Source organism: Miniopterus natalensis, chromosome 1 (genome assembly GCF_054644295.1).
Source record: "Miniopterus natalensis isolate mMinNat1 chromosome 1, mMinNat1.hap1, whole genome shotgun sequence".
NCBI lineage: Eukaryota > Metazoa > Chordata > Mammalia > Chiroptera > Miniopteridae > Miniopterus > Miniopterus natalensis.
The window spans coordinates 167482726-167506150 of NC_142081.1; the positions used below are offsets into that span (position 1 = coordinate 167482726).

The 23425-nt window shown below is 36.1% G+C and overlaps 1 protein-coding gene across 7 annotated transcripts in view; it reads right to left on the reverse strand.

The window, feature by feature from the left end:
- The window catches only part of ADGRL3 (adhesion G protein-coupled receptor L3), a 697726-nt gene that overhangs the window by 272472 nt on the left and 401829 nt on the right, over window positions 1-23425 (reverse strand). The window lies entirely within an intron of this gene.

Consider the following 23425-nt stretch of genomic DNA (forward strand, 5'->3'; position numbering starts at 1 on the left):
GACAGTGCACCTGGTGGTCAGACTCGACCATGCTGGATCACAACCCTACCACATCCACGAGTGACACACTCAAGGGGCGCACTTGGTGAACACCAAAGCCCCACTGAAGTAAAACCTGTTCCATAGGGGTGTCTCCAGCACAGCCGCTCTCTGGCTGTAGTTGCAGCTGGTCCTCACAGCCAATTGATCAGGGGGTCAATTCCTCCTAGTGACACCAACAGCAACCAAGGCTCAACTACAACAGGACAGTGCACACAGCCCACACAGGGGAGCACCTAGAAGGCCCAGCTCAGGGGACTGGGGAGGCTGAGCCACTGGACCCTATAGGACACCTACCACACAAAGCCACTCGACAAATTCCAGGAGACATAGCAGCTCTACCTAATATACAGAAACAAACACCTGGAAGCAGCCAAAATGTGGAGGCAAAGAAACATGTCACAAAGGGAAGAACAGAAGAAATCTCTAGAAAAGGAACTAAATGAAATAGAGCCAAGCAAGCTAACAGATACAGAGTTCAGAATAATGGTTATAAGGATGCTCAAGGGTCTTAGTAAGACTATTACGAAAACAAGTGAGACCATCAATGACCTAATAAGATACCTATTGGAAATAAAGGCTACACAAACTAAAATGAAGAATAATTGACAGGGAATCAACAGTAGAGGACCCTGAGAATCAAATCAGCAACTTGGGACATGAGGAAACAAAAAACACCCAACCAGAACAGCAAAAAGAAAAAATAATCCAGAAATATGAAGATAGTGTAAGGAGTCTCTGGGACAACCTCAAGCGGCCCAACATTTGTATTATTGGGGTGCCAGAAGGAGAAAAAAAGAGACCAAGACATTGAAAACCTATTTGAAAAAATAATGACAGAAAACTTCCCCTACTTGGGGAAAGAAATAGACTTTCAAGTCCAGGAAGCACAGACGGTCCCAAACAAGAGGAACCCAAAAAGGCCCACAGCAAGACACATCATAATTAAAATGCCAAAGGTTAAAGACAAAGAGAATCTTAAAAGCAGCAAGAGAAAAGCAATTAGTTACCTACAAGGGAGCACCCACACGACTGTCAGCTGATTTTCAACAGAAACCTTGCAGGCCAGAAGGGAGTGGCAAGAAATATTCAAAGTGATGAAAAACATGGAACTACAACCAAGATTGCTCTACCCAGCAAAGCTATCACTTAGAACTGAAGGTCAGATAAAGAGCTTCTCAGATAAGGAAAAGCTAAAGGAGTTCATCACCACCAGACCAGCACTATAGGAAATGTTGAAGAGTGTTATTTAAGAAGAAGCTAATGAACAAAAGAATCTGACAAACTAAGTGGGTCAGAGACATTAACGCATGCAACAGACGATTATATTTCAGAGGGAAGAAGGAAGGGGGGGTGAGGGTGGGAGGAGATTGACCAAAGAAGTTATATGGATATGTGCATTACCCATGGACATGGACAATGACAGGTAAAGGCCTGGGGAGGGGGTGGGAGCGAGGTGGAGGAGGTCAATTGGGGGGGAAAATGGGACACCTGTAGTGCTTTCAGTAATAAAGATAAATTAAAAAAAAAAAAAAAAATATATATATATATATATATATATATATATGTTCAAATCTCTATTTTCTAGGTTAAAAAAATGAAAGAAGGTGATGAGTAAGCTACCATGGAGTCAATGCCCTCCTTTAATTAATTCCCTGTAGCTTTAATGTGTGACTGTATGTTGTGATTCTATAATATGAAGGGAAGCAGCAGTGACAGCTTATTATTTTGTATCTTACAAACATACTTGATAATGGAATCTTCTCCCCCATCAAATATATCGTGTGCTTGATGGTCCATAGAATATACTTTGAGAAATGCCATTCTACAAAATTCTCTAAGCAAAAGTGTGCTTCATTTTCTTTAAAGGTGTTTTTTCCCCCTAGTTTTTGTGACCTCAAGTTCTTTCCTGTGTTTTGCATTAGCTGCTTTCAACTTGGACTCCCCTTTTCTGAATACATCTGTAGCTAGTTTTCCTTCTCTAGCCCTCTAACCTAATTTTGTTCTATACCTTTTGCTCAGTTACTTTCAGATATTGCCACCATTCTTAAAATTTTAACTGCATCTCTATGCAAATAATTCTCAAATGTTTAGCTCCTTCCTTTGTGGCAGCATATGGTGTGCTGTAATAACTCTGAAGACATTCAAACCCATGTCTCCAGTTACTAGCTATATGATATTGGGTTTAATTAGTATTTGCTCAACAAGTTTTGAGAATTAAATCAGGTTTCAGATAAAATGGCTCAAATACTTCATAGCCATTGTTCTTGCTCCCTAACCCAATCTCTTTTCTTGATTTTTTCTATTTTGTTTTACTTAATTTTTACTATTTAATTATTTTTTTAAGTTTCTTTATCTTTATTGTTGAAAATATTACAGAGGTCCCCTTTTTACCCCCACTGATTTCCCCCACCGTGCATCGACCCCACCCACAGGCCTTCCCCAGACCAGTGTTCTGTTTTAAACAATGGTATCAGCACTTACACAATCACCATGGCTCAAAACTCAGTTACGGACTTTTTACTGCAGTCAAGTTTTTGCTAGTTTCTGTCAAATTCTCTTCACCACCTTGCTCAACTCTCATTTCGTCCCATCGCCATCATCAGCACCTCTGTTCAGTTAGAATTGCTTGGCATCTAGACGGCAGCATTCATTTGCTAATTCACTTACCTACTGATTCTTTTCAGAATCTAAGGCACCCTAGATGCACCAGCCACAGTATTCTCTCTCTAAAATTGTTCTGGTAATACTTTTGTCTTCTTTTAAACTGACATTTAAAGGAAGATCTGTTTGTTCTTCAATCAAAACTTGCTGTTTTATTTCCCACTGTTCTCTAATGTAAAACCTATTTAGGTTCTGTAGTTGAATTAAATTTCTTCTTTCATATTTCCATTTTGTGGTACTGATGGGACTATGCCTAGAACAAAAGTTTTTATGTAATTATTTCTTCCAATAGACCATGACAACTCTGAAGACAGAAAGCATGTCTCAGTCACATCTATATGCTCTTTATCACTTTCCATAATGTTTGTGAACATATGATTGACACAATATTTGTTAATGTATTCGTATACATTTTTATGGATTGTCTCATATTAGCCCCTTTCTCCATTGTTGGTCATTTTCTCCTCACATGATAGTCTTCTTTTCAGAACTTCTATTATTCTAGCCCACATGAAATATATATATATATATAGTCTTATTATCTGAACAGAGATCTGAACTTTCCAATCAGAGTATAACTTTATGAAAACATGACTTTTTCACAATACTTTCAGTTAAGCAATTTTCAAATAGTTCCTGAATGAATGAAATAGCGTATTTTATTCTAAAATTCAATACAATCAACATTACTTGTATCTATATAATTGCATGTATTTCCATAAGTGATTGTTATATGTCTAGGAACCACTGAGCATGTGGTTAAGAGATAGGAGCAAAAACAACCAATATACAATGTTCGAAATAAAAATTCTAATGGGTTTTCTCTGTTCACTCTCTTAAATCCCCCATTTTATATTCTACAAAGAGGAATTTCTTAAAAAACCCAAACCTGCTTTAAGCCTTTCAACAAACATCTAACATCCCTTTGGATACCTTTGGTTTACTCCTCTCCTTGTTTTCCCATCATTTTCAAATGCTCATTACAGGAAACCAGATGCCCTCTTAAACTCGCTTTTAGAGAGAACTCAGCCTTTCTCCTTCACCCATTCTTTCCATTTGTAAAATAGCTTGTGGCTACAGCTCAGAGATGCTTGACAAACATTAAAAAGGTCATACTTGAAAGTGCTCAAGACTTCTTTAGATGGAAGATGTTACGGCGTATAAAGTATTATTACCATTCCTGATAGGATTACACTCTGACTGGGGAAACCGTAAGTGGGAGTCCCTGGAGGAGAAGCACACTAATGGTTTAAGTGAGATGCTGACGCCTCAAGATAAACTAATTTAAGTCAACGTCCCAGAGTAAAAAAAAAAAGTAATTTTAACTGGATTAAATAATGCCACCCATTGCGTAAGAACTGCCTGCCATTTACATAAGATAAAATTGTAAAGTGAGTTTCTGGAAGTGTAAGTGATGGGCGGTTATCTCAGTTTATAAGCAAGGGCTGGAATCAAAGATGGTGACACTCAGGAACTTAGTGGCCAGTTAAACACCAAAATGATTTTCTCTGTTACTTAATCACACATATTTTATCTTAAGATAAACTCATACCACTACAAATTCTGTAAATAATTTATTTAATGAATAATTGGTGGACTTTGAGAATGTCACAAAAACATGAGTGACTATCCTAAGAACTTAAATGAGAATCTCACAAGAACTCTTTTCCACTCTGTAAGGTCAGTAGCCAACTATTTTTTCACTTTAGCCTCACCTTTTTACCCAATGCCTGGCATATAGCACTGGACTTCAGAAAATATGTTTTGAATGAATCATAAAGTTTATGAGCATTAATACTGTATAACTTTATACAGTCAAGCAAGTTTTGGTACTAATGTCTCAAAGGAAGAGCCAGAAACCCAACAGAACAAACTAAGATGAGTAACATTCTTTTTTATGGCTTCTAATTCCTAATGGAGGGAGGCCCCCTGAAAAGTATTTACTCATTATAAATATTACTTCATATTTGAGAAATAATGATATAGGTCAGAATAATCTGCTAAAGTCTAATGATCTCTCCTGGGCTTTATGTGGCAGAAATATCTTTGCGGCTCAGTGGTAAATAAAACAGGTAAAATTCAAATTAGTAGGCTAGGTTCCATACTAACAGCATAGGTCCTCTGAGAATGAGCTGGTGCAGAAGTTTTCTGTCTACTTCGCCGGTTTCCAAAAGAGGGCATTGGCGAAAGTTCAAAGACACAGCAAAGTCCCCTAAGCTTAACCAAAGGCCTGCTCCCAGAAAATTTGGAAATGCACCAGAAATCCAGTGTTTTCATGCAAAAACCTCTACCACTTACACTCCTTATAGGAGGCTCTCTGATGTTTTACTGAACTCTTTGGTGTTTCTGCTTACTTTTATCAGTTTTAAAATAATATCAGGTCTTTTATTTAAATCCACATCACCACCATTATTTGTACTTTAAAATTTTCACTTATATTCATTTTTGAATATTTCTACTTGTATATACTCTGGTATGTGGCATGGCATTTTTTTATTTTACACATCTAGCACTATAATAGTTGTGCATTTGTATTATCTCACCTATTTGATGACCAGCTTTTTAAAATATTGAGGTTATTTTTGTATTTAGTCTTCAGTTAATCACTTAATCAATACTACTAAGTATCTACTATATTTTGGACAATGTAACACATAATGGCATAGGAACAAAGACAAGAAATATACTGTCCCTGACCACATAGAACTTGAGAAACATATCACATATTGTTCACACTGAAGGAGTTTAATGAATATTTATAAAATGTACACAAGAAAACTTTTTTCCTGTGGTAGTGGGGATTTTAAAATATAGCATCTGCTGCAATTATAATTAAAATATAAGCTAGTTGGACTTTAAGTCTACTAAACAATTAAATTACTAAAATATCGCTTAAATCCAAAATAACAGTGGTAAAAAATAAATAAAGTAGATAATTAAAATGACATTTTACTATTTAATTAAAGAAGAAAATTAGCATGAAGATTAAGTATCACTTGCAGGTAACTGTCAACTCCTACGCAGTCAAGCCCTGTCCTAGAAATCATACTACTTTCTGGAACAAGATATGCCCCCTGACTTTGTGGATTGAAATCAGATATAGATTTTGAAATGATAAATTTAATCTAGAAGTTCTCCCTTATGCACATATACAATGGAATATGACTCAGATATAAAAAGAATGAAATCTTGCCATCTGCAAGAAAATGGATGGACCTAGAGAGTACTGTGCTGAGTAATATTAAGAAAGACAGAGAAAGATAAATGTCATATGATTTCACTTATGTGGAATCTAAAAAACAAAATAAACAAACAAGCAGAAAAGAAACAGACTCATAGATACAGAGAACATTTTGACAGTAGCCAGATGGGAAGAAGGGTGGAGGGATGAGTAAAAAAGGTGAAGAGATTAAGAAGTTCAGATTAGTAGTTACAGGTTAGTCATGGGGACATAAAGTATGACATAGGAAATACAGTCAATAACATTGTAATAACTATGTATGGTGTCAGATGGGTAGATTGATCGGGGTGATCTCTTCGTAAATTATGTGTGTTTAATCACTGGTTTGTACACCTGACACTAACGTAATACTGTATGTCAACTGTAATTGAAAAATTTTAAAAAAATGTTAAAAAAAGCCTCCCTAAAATATTGACCACCCAACGCATATGTTTTGTTAGAGGTTTCCTTTGTAATAGTATTTATCATAAACATAATTAATGCCTGTGTATATTTGATGACTTTTTGCTACACGAGAAAGAAAACACTGTAAGGTCAGAAAAGTGAGATGATTATATAATGGGCACCTGGATTACAAATAAAATGTACAAAGAAGACATACTGTTTTGAAGTCACTGTCACCTGCTTGGTTCAGAGATAATTTTGAGAGTTATATATGATATACATTTTTTTACTCAGTATTTGAAGAAGAATACTAGAAATTATCATAAGCCAGTTAGAAAATAAATACCATACTTAAGGCCTGCAGACATGATTCAATCTTTAGCATTAGCAGAGTCTTAGAAAGTATTAACTATCTTGACAAAAAATGGGACTTCCTAATGCTCTCCTAAGCAGACTTGCAGTATATCTGTTTCATATTACTGCAGATAGTCTTTACCAAATTTCACAAGATGCTATTTAATATCAACTTGAAGAAAGCTGACACTACCAGTCTTTCCTTGCCAAACACTGGAAAATCTAATTAAATAGACATTTGACTTCAAGAAGGCAATGCTGAAAACTAAATAAACTTCATCCTTTTAACCTTATTGACTGACCAAAGTAACACGAAAACATCAATACCTCATTCACGTTGAGGACTCATATTGGATGAACTTTGTCTCTGTCAAGGATATGATTACTAATGGAGGTGGTGGAGCCAGACTTAAAATCAAATTACTCTGATGTGACAGCTTAATCTCAGAGTGAACATAATCTTTACTTTACCACTCTGAAACTTCTTGGTGATTTAATAATACTGATTTTAAGGCTCTAACGTTATAACCCTTAGAGGCATGCCAGTTGGAATTCTAACATGTTATATCTTTGGTTTGTCTAAAACACGCATAAAAAGATAGAATATATTTTGATTAGAAGCCTGGCTGTTGTGGCTCAGCAGTCATAGTGTCGACCTGTGCACCAAAAGGTTGCAGGTTTGATTACTGGTCAAGGGCATGTACCTGGGTTGCAGGTTCGAGCTCTAGCCCTGGTCTTGGTCAAGCTCAGAAGAGGCAACCAACAGATGTCTCTCTCCCTCCCACCGATGTTTCTCTGTCTCTCTCTGTCTCTTTCTCTCTCCCTTCCTCCCTCCCTTACACTTTCTCTAAAAATCAATAGAAAAACATATCCTCCGGTGAAGATTAACAACAACAAGAATTTGGTTAGAGCTAAAGTTATTCATTTCCTTTGAAGCTTTAGAAAAGTGAACATGATAGTTTAAAGGTTAATCTGGTTACTTAATGTAGGAAACTAAACAAACAGTGGGTAATAGTGAGTTAAAGCAAGATAACAGAATAGCATTAAACAAAAGAATAGCTTTTCTATTATTATTCCAATTATTGCTTTTCCTTTCACAAAAGAGGAGATCACTAAGCCTTACAAAGCTAAGAATGAAGAAATTAAAACAAAACACACACACACACAAAAACTGTCCTTAACTTTAAGTACTTTAACTCATGGAATTTGCCATTTTCCCCTGAGTTTTAAATTACTTTCAAATAGGGAAGCATCATGAAACATAAAATTATACAATAGTTTGGGGATATGCAGGGATTCTAAGGATAAAAAGAGTTGGAGCATAATAATTTTCAAGATAAGAACTCCCATTTTCCATGTGACTAGTCAAGAACATGATTAGTCAGAAACACACTGAAGCTACTCACTACACGTTTGCTGAAAGATTAGAATCACTGAATTCTTCTAAGTATAAGAAATTTAACAGTAAAATGATAATTGTAATATGAGACTCAATTGGGAAAGGGGTTCCTCAAAATTAAAAAAATAAAGTGTTGACACTATTAATGGGGGGGAGAGCAAGAAAGAGCACAATTGAATGACTAATGATCAGTTAAAGGCAAGTAAAAGTCAACAAACTGTATCTTGATTGCATAGTTCTTTATATGGGTACGAAGAAAAGAGGGGAACTAAAGGAAGTGCAGGGAAGAGGGTAGAAAAGGGCTGTCAAAATGAAGTAAGAACACCGAGAGGTGCAGTTAGAGAGATACAGTGCAATAATGCAGAAGAGAGTATTTTCACAGAACGCAGAGGAAGTGCTTAGTGAAGGGCCAGAGGGTAAGTGGTTGCATCTACTGCAGAGAGGCCAGAGAATGAGCTCTGTGAAAATAAAGCTTCACTCAACAGAGGTTTCAGATGATTCTTGATAAAATATTATCAGCAAATTTGTGGAGGAAAAAGACTGCACGGAGGTAGCTACTGAATGCTTACAGTATATAATTAAGATAAAAAATAAAAACAAGAACAAACTCCCCGCCCTGCTGCCTCTCGGGAAATTAATTCACATGAGTAACAGTCCCCCCTTTTCTGAGCAGTTCAAAGTTACCTTGAGTGAGTGAGCTGTGCTATCTGTACCTGATGCTACGATACCTCCAAAGTTTATTAAATAAAAGTTCCCCAAATCAAGTGACTGTACAGATATCAAAAACTCATGCCTCAAATGCTGGCAAAGGCTAAGAATTGTCAATGGCATTGGGCCAGTCACCCTGGTGAAGAATTAAAGGGCGCAGGTTCAATCCCATTCAGCTTTACTCTCTAGCTTGAACCATTAACCCCAGTCAGCAGACGGGTTCTCCAGTGTCAAGTGACAAGAGTCTCACTGCTTCGTGAAAAGATGGAGCAAAGGATTCTTAGCAGATCGCCCGAGATAATCTTGCTGGGAAAGAACGAAACATCATTCACCTTATCACACACAAAGCAAAATTAAAAATTAATTTCCATTAACAGGAGATAGACTTAATACACCATCTATGTCTACATCAACACATAAGCTATTATAACGCCCTTGAAAGGAAGAAAATAAAGTTATACCAGCTGACTTGTGTGAAATTCACACGATGCCATACAATGACAGAAAAGCAAGATGTGTAAAATATGATCAATCCTGTTTTTGGAAATACACACACATAAATCTGTATTCATGTACAAGTCTCCAAAGAACACCTGAATACAGACAGAACTGTGAATAACATACACTAAATTGTATGTGTGTGTCTGTATAAACCCAATCATTGTAAAATCACACTTTGTGTATATACGCATAAAGCAAGGCCTAAAATAATGGTCATTACAAAGTTATCTGCAGTAGTAAACTTTACTTTCATCTTTATCCATATTTTGGTAGTATTTTTATTTGATTATTAATTATTTATGTACTTAGAAAAAAATATTATATTGTATAAGAACAAGGCAAGTGGCTTGATTTCACTTCAATCCATCAGTCTGAAGTCAGCCAGGGACTGCCCATTTTCCCCTAGAAGCTTACAGGAGCATTCTGCAATCACTGACACCTGGTTAGCAGGTATATTTCCCATTGAAAAACAGAGCTTTACATGTGTTCCGTACTGAACTTTACTTTTTAAAATACACATTTTACTTAATTAAAGCAAACTGAGGTAGGCTGAATAATGCCCTCCCAATTGTTCAAGCCTTAATCTCCAGAACCTGTGAATGTTGCACCTTTCACGGAAAAATACACTTTTACAGAGGTGAATAAATTAAGAATTTTGAGATGATCCTGAATCATCCAGGTGGGCCCAACCTAATCCCGAGGTTCTTATGAAAGGGAAGCGAGAGGGTCAGTGTCAGAGAGGCCATGTGAGGAGAGAAGCAGAGGTTGGACTGATGTGATCTGAAGACAGAGGCAGGGGCCACGAGCCATGGAAGATGGAAAGGGGTTTTGGAAGATGGAAAAGACATGGACACAGATTCTCCCCTCTAACAGCCCCTGTCAAAACCCCAGTTTTAGACTTTGAGCCTCTACACCTGTAAGAGTATAGACCTCTGTTGATTTAAGCCACCGTGTTTGTTGTTGATATAGTAACAATAGGAAACTAATGCAAAAGCGTCACCATTATTAAGGGCAACAAAACACTATGAATAAGATACCATTCGGGGCTAGAGTTACAGATTAAGTGGTAGCGATGACCCCACCCATTGATTGGAGTTTTTCTCAATCCTTGTTCCAACACCAGGTTCCTAACAATGATATCTACCTCTTTTTTTTTTTTTTTAAGATTTTTCTATTGGTTTTTAGAGAGAGAGAAAGGGAATGGGGGGAGGGAGGGAGGGAGGGAGGGAGAGAGAGAGAAACATCAATGTGAGAGCAAAACACTGATCTACCGCACACCCCCTAGCTGGGATGGAGCCGCAACCGGGGCATGTGCCCTGACCTGGAATCAAACCAGCAATCTTTTTTGGTGCATGGATGACTCCCAACCAACTGAGCCACACTGGCCAGGGCTGATCCTTACCTCTTGATGAAAGTTCTTCTGAAGTCAAGCTAACTCTGACACACAAGACTCCACTTTTTAGTTACTAGGCCAGAGGGCAGCAAAAGATAGGTGGTCAGCCTTGTCAAATCGCAGACAAGAGATACTTTCACCCGCTTACTTTAGCAGAATGAAAAAGATCCAAACCCCATAAAGGGGCCTGTAGTCCCATCTCCCTACTCCCCCTCCCCACTCATCTAACTAAGAATGGAAATTTTGACAAGCTAAAGACTTAATTGATATCTTTGTGTTCCTATTTTGCTGTGAGAACAAAATGATATTGTTTACAAAGTATTTAGCACAGTCTTAGCACTAGGAACTTCCTCAGAGGACAGTATCTATTATTAGAAAAAAGCTCAAATTTTTCTCTAGCAATTTCTCTTTCTTTTTGGATTCTGACAAGGAAGAAGAAAATCAAGTAGAGGACTTACAGTCTATTTTTATTAAACACCCCAAGATATCCTTTCTCAATCAGTTATTTCCTGGGACATCAGCTTCTAAGTCACTCCAGTTTCCACTCCAATCACAGAATGAGCTTCTAAATTTTTAATGATTAATTTGCATCAAATCATTACCTAGCAACTATCACTGATATAAAATTAGATGAGTTTCTGTAAAAAGTCTATAATCTACTAAAAGAATACTGATCAATGTCAGAATTTTAACTCTTAAAGACACACCCAGAATATATCCAGAGCTTAAATAAGGAATATATAATATTATGTGTAGCCTGGTATTTAGCATTTTATGAGTTAGTGTTTTCAACAATAAGCTAAACACTCTATCCATAACATACAGAAAACACTAAAATAATAATAGAAAACTTTTATCAAGCACTAATGTATGCTAGAAACTATTTTAATCCTGTTGTGGGCATTAGTTATTTGAATAGTCAAAAAATTTTCAAGTGCGTACCTTGAAGAAATAAACTAATCATATTTCAAAAGCATTAGATTCATTTGGGTATTTCTAGTAAATAGTGAGACTTTTCAACCTATTATCTAGGAAAGAAGAAAACAAGGCCCTGGCTTTCCACTACTTAGGTAAAATAAAATTACCATTATAGGCTGGTCCCTATCAGCTCTGGATCTTCAATACTTTTAGAACCTATGATAACAGGATTTTTAAGGAACAGCTCCTACTGTGTTCAAGCTACTGTCTGAGGATAAATAGTGTATTTTAACATTGTAGAAAATATCATCTGATACTTCCAAGCAGCAGCGGCTAGTAAATTCAATCAAGTAATATAACTCATCATAAACTCTTGAATTTTGTATTGGAATCAGTGCTAATCACAATATTGAGGCATGACAAGGATTGCCAAGTCCTAAAGACACGGGATAGTATTATGTTTCTTGCTTTACACTTATCACTCATTCTTAAAAAGAGAACACATGCCACCTGTTGCAGAGCAGTCATTAATAATTTATGAGACCTGAGCTTGTATTTGAACCCATTTCTTATGAGCAATAGCAAATGCATGATAAAGTGAAATGAGGAATTCTTAAAGCTTTGCCTCAATAATATCCCCAGTAATATTCTTTTACTAGGCAGGCGTTCTTATTTTTTTGTTTTTGAAGTTAAGCCTGATGAGTCTGGATGAACAGTTCTTGGTGAGTAAGCATAAGGCCAAAGTACTGTCATAAAAACACTTTCTGTTAGACTCTGATACACACAGGCACCTGGCTACGAGTTCTCCTGGTGCTTGAGCAATTGTAAAGAATCCAGGAGAGAAAAAAGAAAGCCTTTTTGTAAAAATGTATGCATTCTGTTTCTGACAAATGTGAGTACCACCTTCCTTCTGAGTCTTTCCTGTTGTCTTGATAAACTTAACTTGGATGCTTTCTCTAAGAGGTGAGGGGGAAAGGAGAGAGAGTGAGTCAAGGAAAATCACAGTAAAAGCAAATGGTATGTTCTGCCTTCCTGGAGAGATGCATTCTTCTTTCTATAATTCCATAACTTTTTTAACTGCAAACAGTTTTGGAATCTGAAATATCAGTATTACTATACTTATTTCAAGCTGCTCCAAAAAATGAGACCAGAAAAAAATTTTCCACAGAAATTTGAATGCATATATGAAGGCTTTTAAACACAAATAGTCAACGTGTAGAGACCATAAAAGCAAACTGCATATCCCACCTTCTCTAAAACTGTTCACTTACTGGAAATTTTGAACTCAATTTATGAGAAAGGCCATGAGGCTTAAAATCTAGGCACATACACAAAAAGATTGCTCTTTCAAAATATTGAGAAAGTTGTGGGGTTTTTTTTGATATCTCAATATACCATCATTAATTGCTTAATTATAGGCCATATTGAAAACAAACAAAGACCTCACACAAGGATCATTCTGAATCCTGAAATTTTTCTGGAAGAATTTGAATTAAAATGAGAAACAGAGTTTGAATGCCAAACTTTAATTAAAGAGGATATATTAGAATCTCTTATATTTTTGAGAGTAAGTCTTAATTACTCCTTTCACATCTAGACAACAGAAAAACTACTACTTTGAGATTTAAAGAAACAGAGTAGCATGAAAGAAAGACAACTCAACCAGCAATTAAGAGTCAATGAGTTTTAACTATATAATCATTGGCTATTTCATTTATTCTGAGTCTCGGGTTCTACACCTAAAAAAAATTAGAAGATGGGTTTAGATTGCTTTACAGTTAGCTTCACTATGAAGACTCATAAAGCAGGGACTCTGCCATTATTTGTTGAGTGAAATCAATGACATGACTAGGGTCCACCTGGAGACATTTGAGGAGATTGGCACCTACTTATCTATTGTTTCTATGGGGATAAATGGGGCTGAAAGTAAATAAACTAGTACTAAAAGCTAACACCAGTAGGAACTTAAAAGACTCAGTGCCCAGTCTCCACGGCAAATTTGGGTGCGATTCATGCAATTACCAGTACCAGCAGGTCAAGTCCAAAGGGGATGCAGATCAGGAAATGTAAGTGATAAACACAGTGGGCTGGGTGTGGATTCAGAAAATTTGCCTGATGTGTCTTAGTATCACTCAGTATTAGAAAGAGCAACACCTTAAGAGAGATCGGGTTTAAGTACTAAATCATATGGAAGATACCCTTGTAACTAGCTCTGAAAAGAACTCAAAATCTAGGGGTGATCTGAAATTAAAAGAAAAAGAAAAAAAAGAAAGAATTAAGACAGAAGTCTTATCTGCAAAATTACCCCAATAATCAAGGGCACTAGAGAATGCTATAACTCTATGATGGTTGGGGCTCCCCAAATCCTGGGATAACTTAACAGCATTATATAATTCCAAGCCTCCATGAACAATAGCACTGATTGTCAAAATACTTCAAAAATTGGTGAAATTCAACAAGCATATTAACTTGAATGGCTATTACATACTGAGTGTTGCTAATGTGAACGTCACTGTACAAAGCTTGTTACATATATTTAATTTTAATTTTCATGAAAACTCTGAATTTATTATCATCCCCATTTTTCTAAGTGAAGAGACTCATTCACAGAGCTGGAAAACAACTTTACTATCTAGGAACTGGTAAAGTCAGAGCTGAAAGTCTAAGGCTTTCACTCTTAACCACTATGTTACCATTTCTCAAAGGCAAAGAAAGGAAAAATGTGGTAGGACCTGACAGAGAGCCTAAGTAATCATAAAAAATACAGATTTGCTATAAAGACAAACTTAGAAACAGCCACTTTTTTTACGTATCACTTACTATTCTGGTCTGCACTGGTTTATGTTGTAAATGAAGTAGACAAACAATTGGCATAGAGAGAAGAAAATATACTTATAATACAGATTAATAAAAACGAAATGGTATTGAGATCCCTTCTCAGTCTTTGATTCTATGCTCATCTGATTACTTGAAGGGTGTCAGAATGATGAGATTATTGGTTCTTGGAAGTTAGGAACCAGCCGTATTTCTGTAATTGTGTACATTTACAATGTTCTAAAGATAACTAGGTTTTCATTAAGTGTTGGTAAACTAAGTTAAATTAATACATACAGAGCAGACTTGGAAGCCCATAAATATGGATTTAATTCAAGCATTACAGGTCAGTCATTGTGAGAAATTTCTTTATGTTTAAAGATTAAAAGAATGGAAACTTGCTACATATGTTCATCCTATTATATAGCTCACAAATTCACAATCCACTTCTTATTTGCCCATTCACTACTTTAGCAGCCTCATACAAATAGTGGATAAGTGTAATATAGTAAAATTGATTTCACTAAGCACCCGTTTGCCTTGGGTTTGATTTGGGTTGAACATATTCACAAAGAGAATTAAAATGACTTTTGCCTATAATGACATACTGTACATCCCACATCCAGCTAGTCTATGAGAGAGGAGGTTTGTGTTCGCATTTTTAAAATATCATAATAGAATTACATGATAATCTTTATTTAGAAAACAAAACTATATCTTTATTAGTCCATGTCCTAAGTAAGCAATAAATGTCATTAAACTGTATTAATAATTTTAGATAAAAAGTATTATTATAATAGATTGGATTAGTATTCTATGCTTCTCTTACAAAATACCACAAACTTAGTGGTTTCAAACAACACAAATTGTCAAAAGTCCAAAATAAGTTTGAAGGGGTCAGCAGATCTGTGCTCATTCTGAGTCTCTGGGTGTAATTGGGTCCTTGCTCTTCCCAGCTCCTCAGAGGCCGTCTGTGTCCCTCAGCTACTGCGCCTGCCTCCATCACCCAAGTGCATCGCTCCATCTCTGCTTCTGTCATCTTACCTCCTCTTCCCCTCAACCCCCTTGCCTCACTGTCACAAAGACATCTGTGATTAGCTGGGTGCATCTGGGTAATGCAGGGTAACTCCCCATCTCAAAATCCTTAATTTAGTCAAATCTGCAGAATCCCTTTGCCATTTAAAGTAACACATTCACAGGTTCTGGGGATGGGGGTATGGATTTCTTTGGGGGATCATTATTGAGTTTGCCATATAAGTGTTTGTTTAAAAGATTTGGGGTTGTATAGAACTTTGAAAAAAACTTTAAGCCATTATAATTTTTTACAACAGTCATAGGAATTGTGATCTCCTACCATTTGAAAAATAAAACAAAAGCATTAAAATTCATATAGATTTTTCCCCCTCACTAACTACTCATTTTAATGAGGTACTATTATGTTAAATTTAAATATGTGAATGAAATACTTTCTAAGCAAACTGATTATTTTTTTTTTCTAGTTTCATAAGATTAATGATTGAAATAGCAGAAAATTTACAGTGCTCTTTCAAAGCATTTTAATTGATTTTACAGATATTTAGTAAAATTTTATGTGGACAATTAAGTGCTTAGATCTAATATACCATGATGTTTGCTATAACATCTTTTTAGCAACAAACACTTGAAGGGGGGCACTCACCTTCACATGTTTTCACTTCTCTTCCCATATGCAGTTTACTTTAAATATAAAACATTATATTCTTTATCTTTTTAAATTTCACTTGTTTAGGCTATTCAATTTGAGCACCTTATAAATATTTACTAAGTTTAAGTGCATAAACTCCATAATCTTATTTCAAATAAAGCAAATGAGCATGGGTAAGCTAATTCCTCAAACTTTATGTCTATAATAACATTTTACTTCCTAAACCAAATGCTTTCCTAACTCTTGCAATCCAATTAATTTTTAAAACACCCTCAATTCCTTTTTTCCCTTACAATTAGCAGCTAAGTGTACATTTACATATCATTAATTTACTATAAATATATAAATCCTATCTAGGTGTTGATACCATTTGATACCTGGTTTATTTGATATGAGTTTACATTTATGTTTCTGTAGAATCATGTAATATTTTCTACAGCATGTATTTAAAAGGGAATGTCAATTTATTCAATTTCATTCTGCTAGTTTGATTCTTAATAAATCTTAGGAAGTTGCTGCTTAATCATCCATGGTATCAGTAGTGCTAAACATTAGTTCGTATTTCTCCAACTCACTCACCCCCATCTTAACTGGACTGCAGTCACACTGGTTTGCCGTCAGGTATTAGAACAGGGTCTTTGGTGCTGACAATCTCTCTGCTTTAAAGTTCTTTCCCAGGCTCTTTGCCTGACTGTCTCATTCTCATTGTTTGTCTCAAATATCCCCTCATGAGCAGTCTTTCATCACCTTACGTAAGCTGGCCCTTTCATTGCTCTTGGTATCATACAATGAGGTTTACTTTCTTCTTGCATTTTACCACTGATGCATACATGCATCGGTTCATGTGTTTATTATTTGCCTTAGCCACAAGACCATCAGCTCCACAGGACCCAAGTGCATTAACATAGTGATTGACCCATAGTAGGGACCGATAATCTTCTACTGGTAGAATTATTGTTGGTGTAAGAAGTTAGTGCTATCTTTTGAAAATTAAAAAAATACAGTAACGATTTAGAGTGCTTTTACATCTCTTAGCATTGATTAGATCCAAACTCTAGAGCAAGAGTTGCAAATTTAAGTCTCTTCAGATGCCAAGAGACATTTTAAACGATTATAGTACACCAGGAATAATACAATAAGTGCTGGAAAATACAGCAAATAGGAAAGAACAGACCCTATTTCAAAGGGGCAGCACCTACTCAGCTCTAGTCTAGCGTTGCCCAAGAGAAAGCAGGCTCAGTGTTGCTCCAGACTTTCTGTGAATCTGACTTTCAGTTGTCAGGGAGTCTAAGGAATGCCTCTGCAGCTGAATCTGGCCCAGAGCCACCAACCTGCAGTCCTTGCTCTCAAGTTCACTGAGGGGTCCGAGGCTTCCTACTCACAGGTAGGCTCTTTGCCAGCCCCATTCTCCTTCCCTGGAAACACCACCTTGATCCTCCCTGGATCTAATGTAGTCTTGATGACCCCACACAGACCATTACAGGAATTAGATGGATCATCTTTGGAACTGATTCTTTGGAACATGGAGTCCTTAGAGACTAGGCAACATTTTTGCTTTCTAGATCATGGATCATATTTTTTTGGACCTGTTTTTCACCTTTCTTTCCTTTGATTCTGGAACTACTACCTTGTATACCCCCTTTCGTCCCCCACCCAAATGCTTCTTTTTGTAATTTAAATTGGTCAACATTGGTTTTTGCAGATTCCCAAACAAACATGTCTTATTAATATATCAGTTAACTACATTCAGAAATAGTTTGTCGTCTCCATGCTCCACACTGTGATGAGTATTAGGTCACAGAGGGATCATAGTATACAGGAAGTCCATGATTTCTACTTTGTGTTTTGTGTTTTATATAGACACCAAACTGTTTCTGATCTTATATTGTCCTGTCTAAAAATGATCGCCCTACTCACTAAAGACTATTCATTGTTTAATATTCAGCTCAAGCGTCATCTCTAGAAAAGCTTCCCTGAACACAGCCACTCTCTCCTCCACAGCAACATCCACTATGGGATGGGCACACCTTCTCTCTGAACTGCTACTATGAAATGCTCAATTGCTCTGCTCAACTACTAACACTGTAACTTTGGAACCTGGGGACCCATTTGACTAAATTCCTCCAGAGCAGAGTCTTTATCCTAGCTTTCTACCCTAATGTTTAGCCTAGTTCTTGGTCTGCAACAGATGTTGAGTGATGGAAGGCAGATAAAAGGGAGAGATCTCAAAAGCATGTGACATAATGTAGTTGAGAATAATTTCCATGAACATAAGAAACAGCCAGCCAAAGGTATAAGAGAGTTTAGGATGGGACCCTCCAAGAAAATATAGCCCACCTACCTTTCCTGGTTTCTAAAGTGATGACAGGAATTTTTATGAATATATAATATTTGGGGTATATACACAAATGTTTAAATTAAATACTAAGCAATCACTGATCCACTTGCAAAAGCTATATGGATTACCTGTTCGGTGTAAGACACTGTGAAACAGGGAGAAACTATTTGACAGAAAAAGAAAGAAACTGGTGGGAGAGAAAAAGGGGGAAATATAAGGAAAAATATTGTTGCTCTTGTTATAAATATCATTCTACAAGAGAGAATTCAGGTAGCTGGCACTCCTTTTATAAGGAGTAATATTTCAGGTCCAATACTTGCTATATTATATGGAGTCATGCAGAAGACTATGAAAAACAATTTGGTTGCTGGTAGCATTGAGGAATATAATCACAATCACCAAGCCATTTGGAGAAAGTAAAACTCATATAAACTATATTTTTTTACCATAGACCTTCCCTTTGAATTAATAAGGTCTTCTTTGTAAACAATAATTTCTTTTTTTAAAAATATATTTTTATTGATTATTTTAGAGAGTGGAAGGGAGAGGGAGAGAGAGATAGAAACATCGATGATGAGAGAGTCACTGATGATCTGCCTCTTGCATTTCCCATGCTGGGGACCAAGCCCCCAACCCGGGCATGTGCCCTGACTGAGGATTGAACTGAGATCTCCTGGAACATAGGTCAGTGCTCAACAGCTGAGACATGCTGGCTGGGCAAGAATGTCTTATATTTATCATTTCAGCAATGAATATATTACTTCTGGAGCTATTTTAACTAAATTTCCTTTTTTCTTTTAATCAGTCAATATATGTGTTATTTATTGTTTTCTATATGTCAGAAACTGAAAAAGGTATTGAGGTATATTGGGAATCAGATTAAACCTTGACATTTCTGTAATATTTTAAAAATTAAACATATGGGTTCATTTCAGCACAATGAGTTTTAAAATATGCAATTACTTATTCATAGACTAGGAACCAAATATGCATATATTAAAATATGCACTCATTTCAACATTATTTGCAATAATGTAGTTATTTATAATTAAATAGACTTTTGTCTGTTTTAAATGCTAAAAGTGTAATAGATTTTTCTTTTAGTTAAAAACAAAACTAAAAGATTAAATAATTATTTGTAAATGTTAATTTTCTAATAATACTTCTTTTCCCTGTTCAGGTGGTTAATGGAACTGGTGAGAAAGCGTGTAAGTGCTGTTACATAAGATCGGTTTAATCGAACACTCATTTCTAGTAAGCTCTCAAATCGTGTGCTTCCTCCCTCCCTTTCTCCAGAAAACCCACCATGACAGAGGTGTTAGAATAAGTAATGTGTGCTTTGTGTTTCCGAAAGGAAGAGACAAAGAACCGAAGAGAAAGGGAGACTGTGAGAGAAGACAAGCACTTTTTGAGTTTAATGTGCGTGAAATTGTATGCCTGGGAAGACAGACAAATTGTCAGCTGGCTACAAAGCGAAGATGCCTTGCTTGGAAATACTCTATGTAGGTGGTTAGCTGCTTCATTGTTTTCTCCCTAACTCGAGTCATCCCTGCAAACTGGCTAATGAAGGAGGCTCTGCTTGAAGACGTCACAATTTCACTCCCGGGTCAGGCCAGGAGGGCTGGGGTGGGTGAGCAGGGAGATGGGAACAAAGAGGTGACGTTGGTAAGCGGAGCTTTAACCTCGGGAATATCTGGGTCAGCTCCTGGGCAGAAAGTACCGCTAAGGACAAAAGTCAAACCTCAAAGAAAACGCAAAGGCTAAGAGAGTCACACTGGAAGTAATGTGTGACAGGAACAGAGAAGAGCATTGATTCGTCTGTCCCAAATTTGGTCACAAACAGGGTATCTGTGAACCCAAACAAGAAAGCACAGACAGAAGGAAAACATTAAGATAGAAAAGACTGAGTAGGAGACAGAGAAGGCAACCTCACAAGATTGTTTACAATCACTAATTTTTCTTATTCTCTTTCCTATCAGTATCTTTTAAAAGAGTCATACTGAAAAATTAGTAAGTTACATAATGTTGAATCACTGGGGTGTGCATCTGAAACTAACATAATATTGTATTGTGAACTGTAATGGAAAAATAAAAAATGATTTCAAAAAAAACAAAAGTCATACCATTTGTTTGATACAGTCTAAGGTTCTTCTGAAACTGTCTTTGTTAAACTATGTACCTATTCACTGACTTAAAAATCTGTGCAAAAATTATCGCAAGTTTACTTTCGGTATTTTCAACTTTATTTCTTTTGTGTAATAAAAAGAAATTGTTGAATTTGTGTCTTTACTACCTCTGATATACTTAAATATCACTAATATCGATGTTTTCCTACATATTTTTTGTTTACTTCCATTTTTCTATGAAAAAAGTATCACCTTAAAAATCGGTGTTACCATAGAAACACACGCAAAGAATATGTATAAGGAAAATATCAATATTTTCCCACACATAATTATTAAGAAAACATTCATAAATACTAAATATATCACTATATACACTGAAGTTTGTTGCCTTAAACTCAAAATGAAACTGGATATTACTGAATTGCATAAGAAATAGAATTTAACATTGTTTATTCAGTTGTTTAATTAGAAATTTTTCAAACATTAATAAACTTTAATTCTGAAGTTTATATTCTAAATAATACAATAAGGATATTTTAACAAGCATATTAAGTACAAGGCTATTTCTCTTATAATACAGGTAATTTAAACAAGTTCTCAACTTACTACTTTGCTAAGAGCCTTATTCTAAACAGTGGGTAGCATTTTTACAGAACAAACTAGTTTATGTCGTAAAGCTTCATTCAGTGTTTGGGTAAAACAGAAGTTTGAAGTGATTCACCTGCTTTCAGAAAGACATACAAACCTCTTAAAAGCAAAGAGCAAAAGAACTAAGAAAAAGGGTCTGGACCTTTGAAGCACTTGCTTTCACCATGTGCCATTACTGTGCTGACGAAAATTGTGAGTTAAATATTGAAGGAGATTTAATAACTCATGAAAATATAAAGTACAAAAATCTATGAGGAGGGCTCGAGCTAGGTCCTTAAGAACAGATGTTAAGGACGACTCAAATCTTGGCTCTGCCCTTTTCTAGCTGTTCTACATTTTCCAGGAGATACCTACTTATCCAATGGAGCCTCAGTTTTCTCTCTGGTCAAATGGTGATACTCATACCTAACACAGTGAGGATATTGTAAGAATTAAATAGAATACTGTATGTAAACATTTAACAATGTTGTAAATCACATGTAGTAAGTGTCAATAAATGATAGCTATTATAAATAAGTGAATCTTTTCAGCAATGGAAAAGTCTATTTGCTTTATGCTGAAGGCGAGAAGAAGAACTTAGTATTTGCCTGAAATCATACCAATTGGGGGGTGAGATCCAGGACATTTTGACAGCTGACCTAGACTAAAGGACCCAGCTGTGTGTTATGCAACCAGGCCATGTTCTAAACCCAGGCTTCCTGATCTCTGGCAATCTTTCTACTAAACCAACCTACATTTTAAATGAGTCCCTATAGTTTATTTGAACGGTTTATACTTTATTTTGGATTATTTATTTAATCAAGTTAAATTTACTAAAGGAATTACCAGTTATACTTTTAACTAAAACATACTAAAGATAATTTAAACAAATGCAATCATGCTACACCATATAAGTTAAACTGGTGTGTAAACTTCCAAGTGGTTAAAAAAAAAATTAGATAAATATTTTAATATAATAGGAACAGACTTCTAAGGCAATCAATAAATATTCAGGATTACCAGAAACCTGCAACTGTAAGATATTCAGGTATCAAATTGCCCATCTCTGGAAGTTTATAAGAAAGAAAGGAAATCTGTGGTAAATCATAATCTTTTTATGCAAATATGAGCAGTTCTTAATTCTACTGAAATAACTTAGGTAGATGTTTATTTGGAATAAGTCTGGCAGAAGACTTTGGAGTAGCTATCCACAAAGAAATTCTGAAGAAACACAGAAAATTGAAGAGACAGCTGTAAAATTCTTTAACTTTAAAAAATTGTGAGGAAAAAAACTGTAATTTGACATTCCTACTTCAGCTTGTTTCAAAATATAATTGTAAGTTTCCTAAGACTGTCTTTAAAAATGAGGTATACCTATATGTACACTTTAGAAATGAGGTGTATATTTTTACAAAATGCCTTTGGAAACAGCTATTCTGCATTTTTCACAAAGATCTCGTCATGCAATCCAAATATAACTGGCACAGTTCCATTTTCTTTAAACGATTCCTAATGAAAACCAAACGGCCAGGACCCTTCACATTCTATAGAAGGGTCCCTAGAACAATGGAAGAAGCATAATCTCAACTGGTATTTCAATCAAACCTACACACTTACGCTCTTTTAAAACAAACACAAATTAGCTTCAGAAAATTTCACTATACTCTCCCTGATCCAATGCACCATAAATAAGCAAAAATAAAACTTTCCCGTGATTGCTTTCATTATTATTTCAAAATTTCGGTTCATTTCTTGCATGTCAAATGGCTCCCGTACAGCTTCTTAAATAAGCAGCAATGAGGGAGCCCCCAGCTCTCTCCGGGCTCAGGCATCTGCGATCCGCAGACGCCGACACGTCAAAGGCAGCTGGCGCCGGGCCGCTCGTGATCTCAGGTGCGCTGTGCCTCTGGGTAGCTGACTGCCTAACGGGGGAGCACACGGTCCCCGGGCGAGCCTCGCCGAGGAACCTCATGCATAATGAACCGGAGAGCTCAAAAATATTTCTGTTTGAGATGGAGATACTTCCCTTGGGTAAAAAAGTCAGAACATGCTTCACTTTTGATTGTCTGATTCTTCATTGCTCCTGAAGAGGAACTAAGTTGTTGGTATAAAGCACGTCTGACATCGAGCTGCAAAGACCTACTTCTTGTGGCTGTAAAAGATACATTCTGAAGAGAGCTTTGGTTCATGTAATCCTTGTATTTTCCTTTCAGTCTGCTCCCTCTTGATGAACAT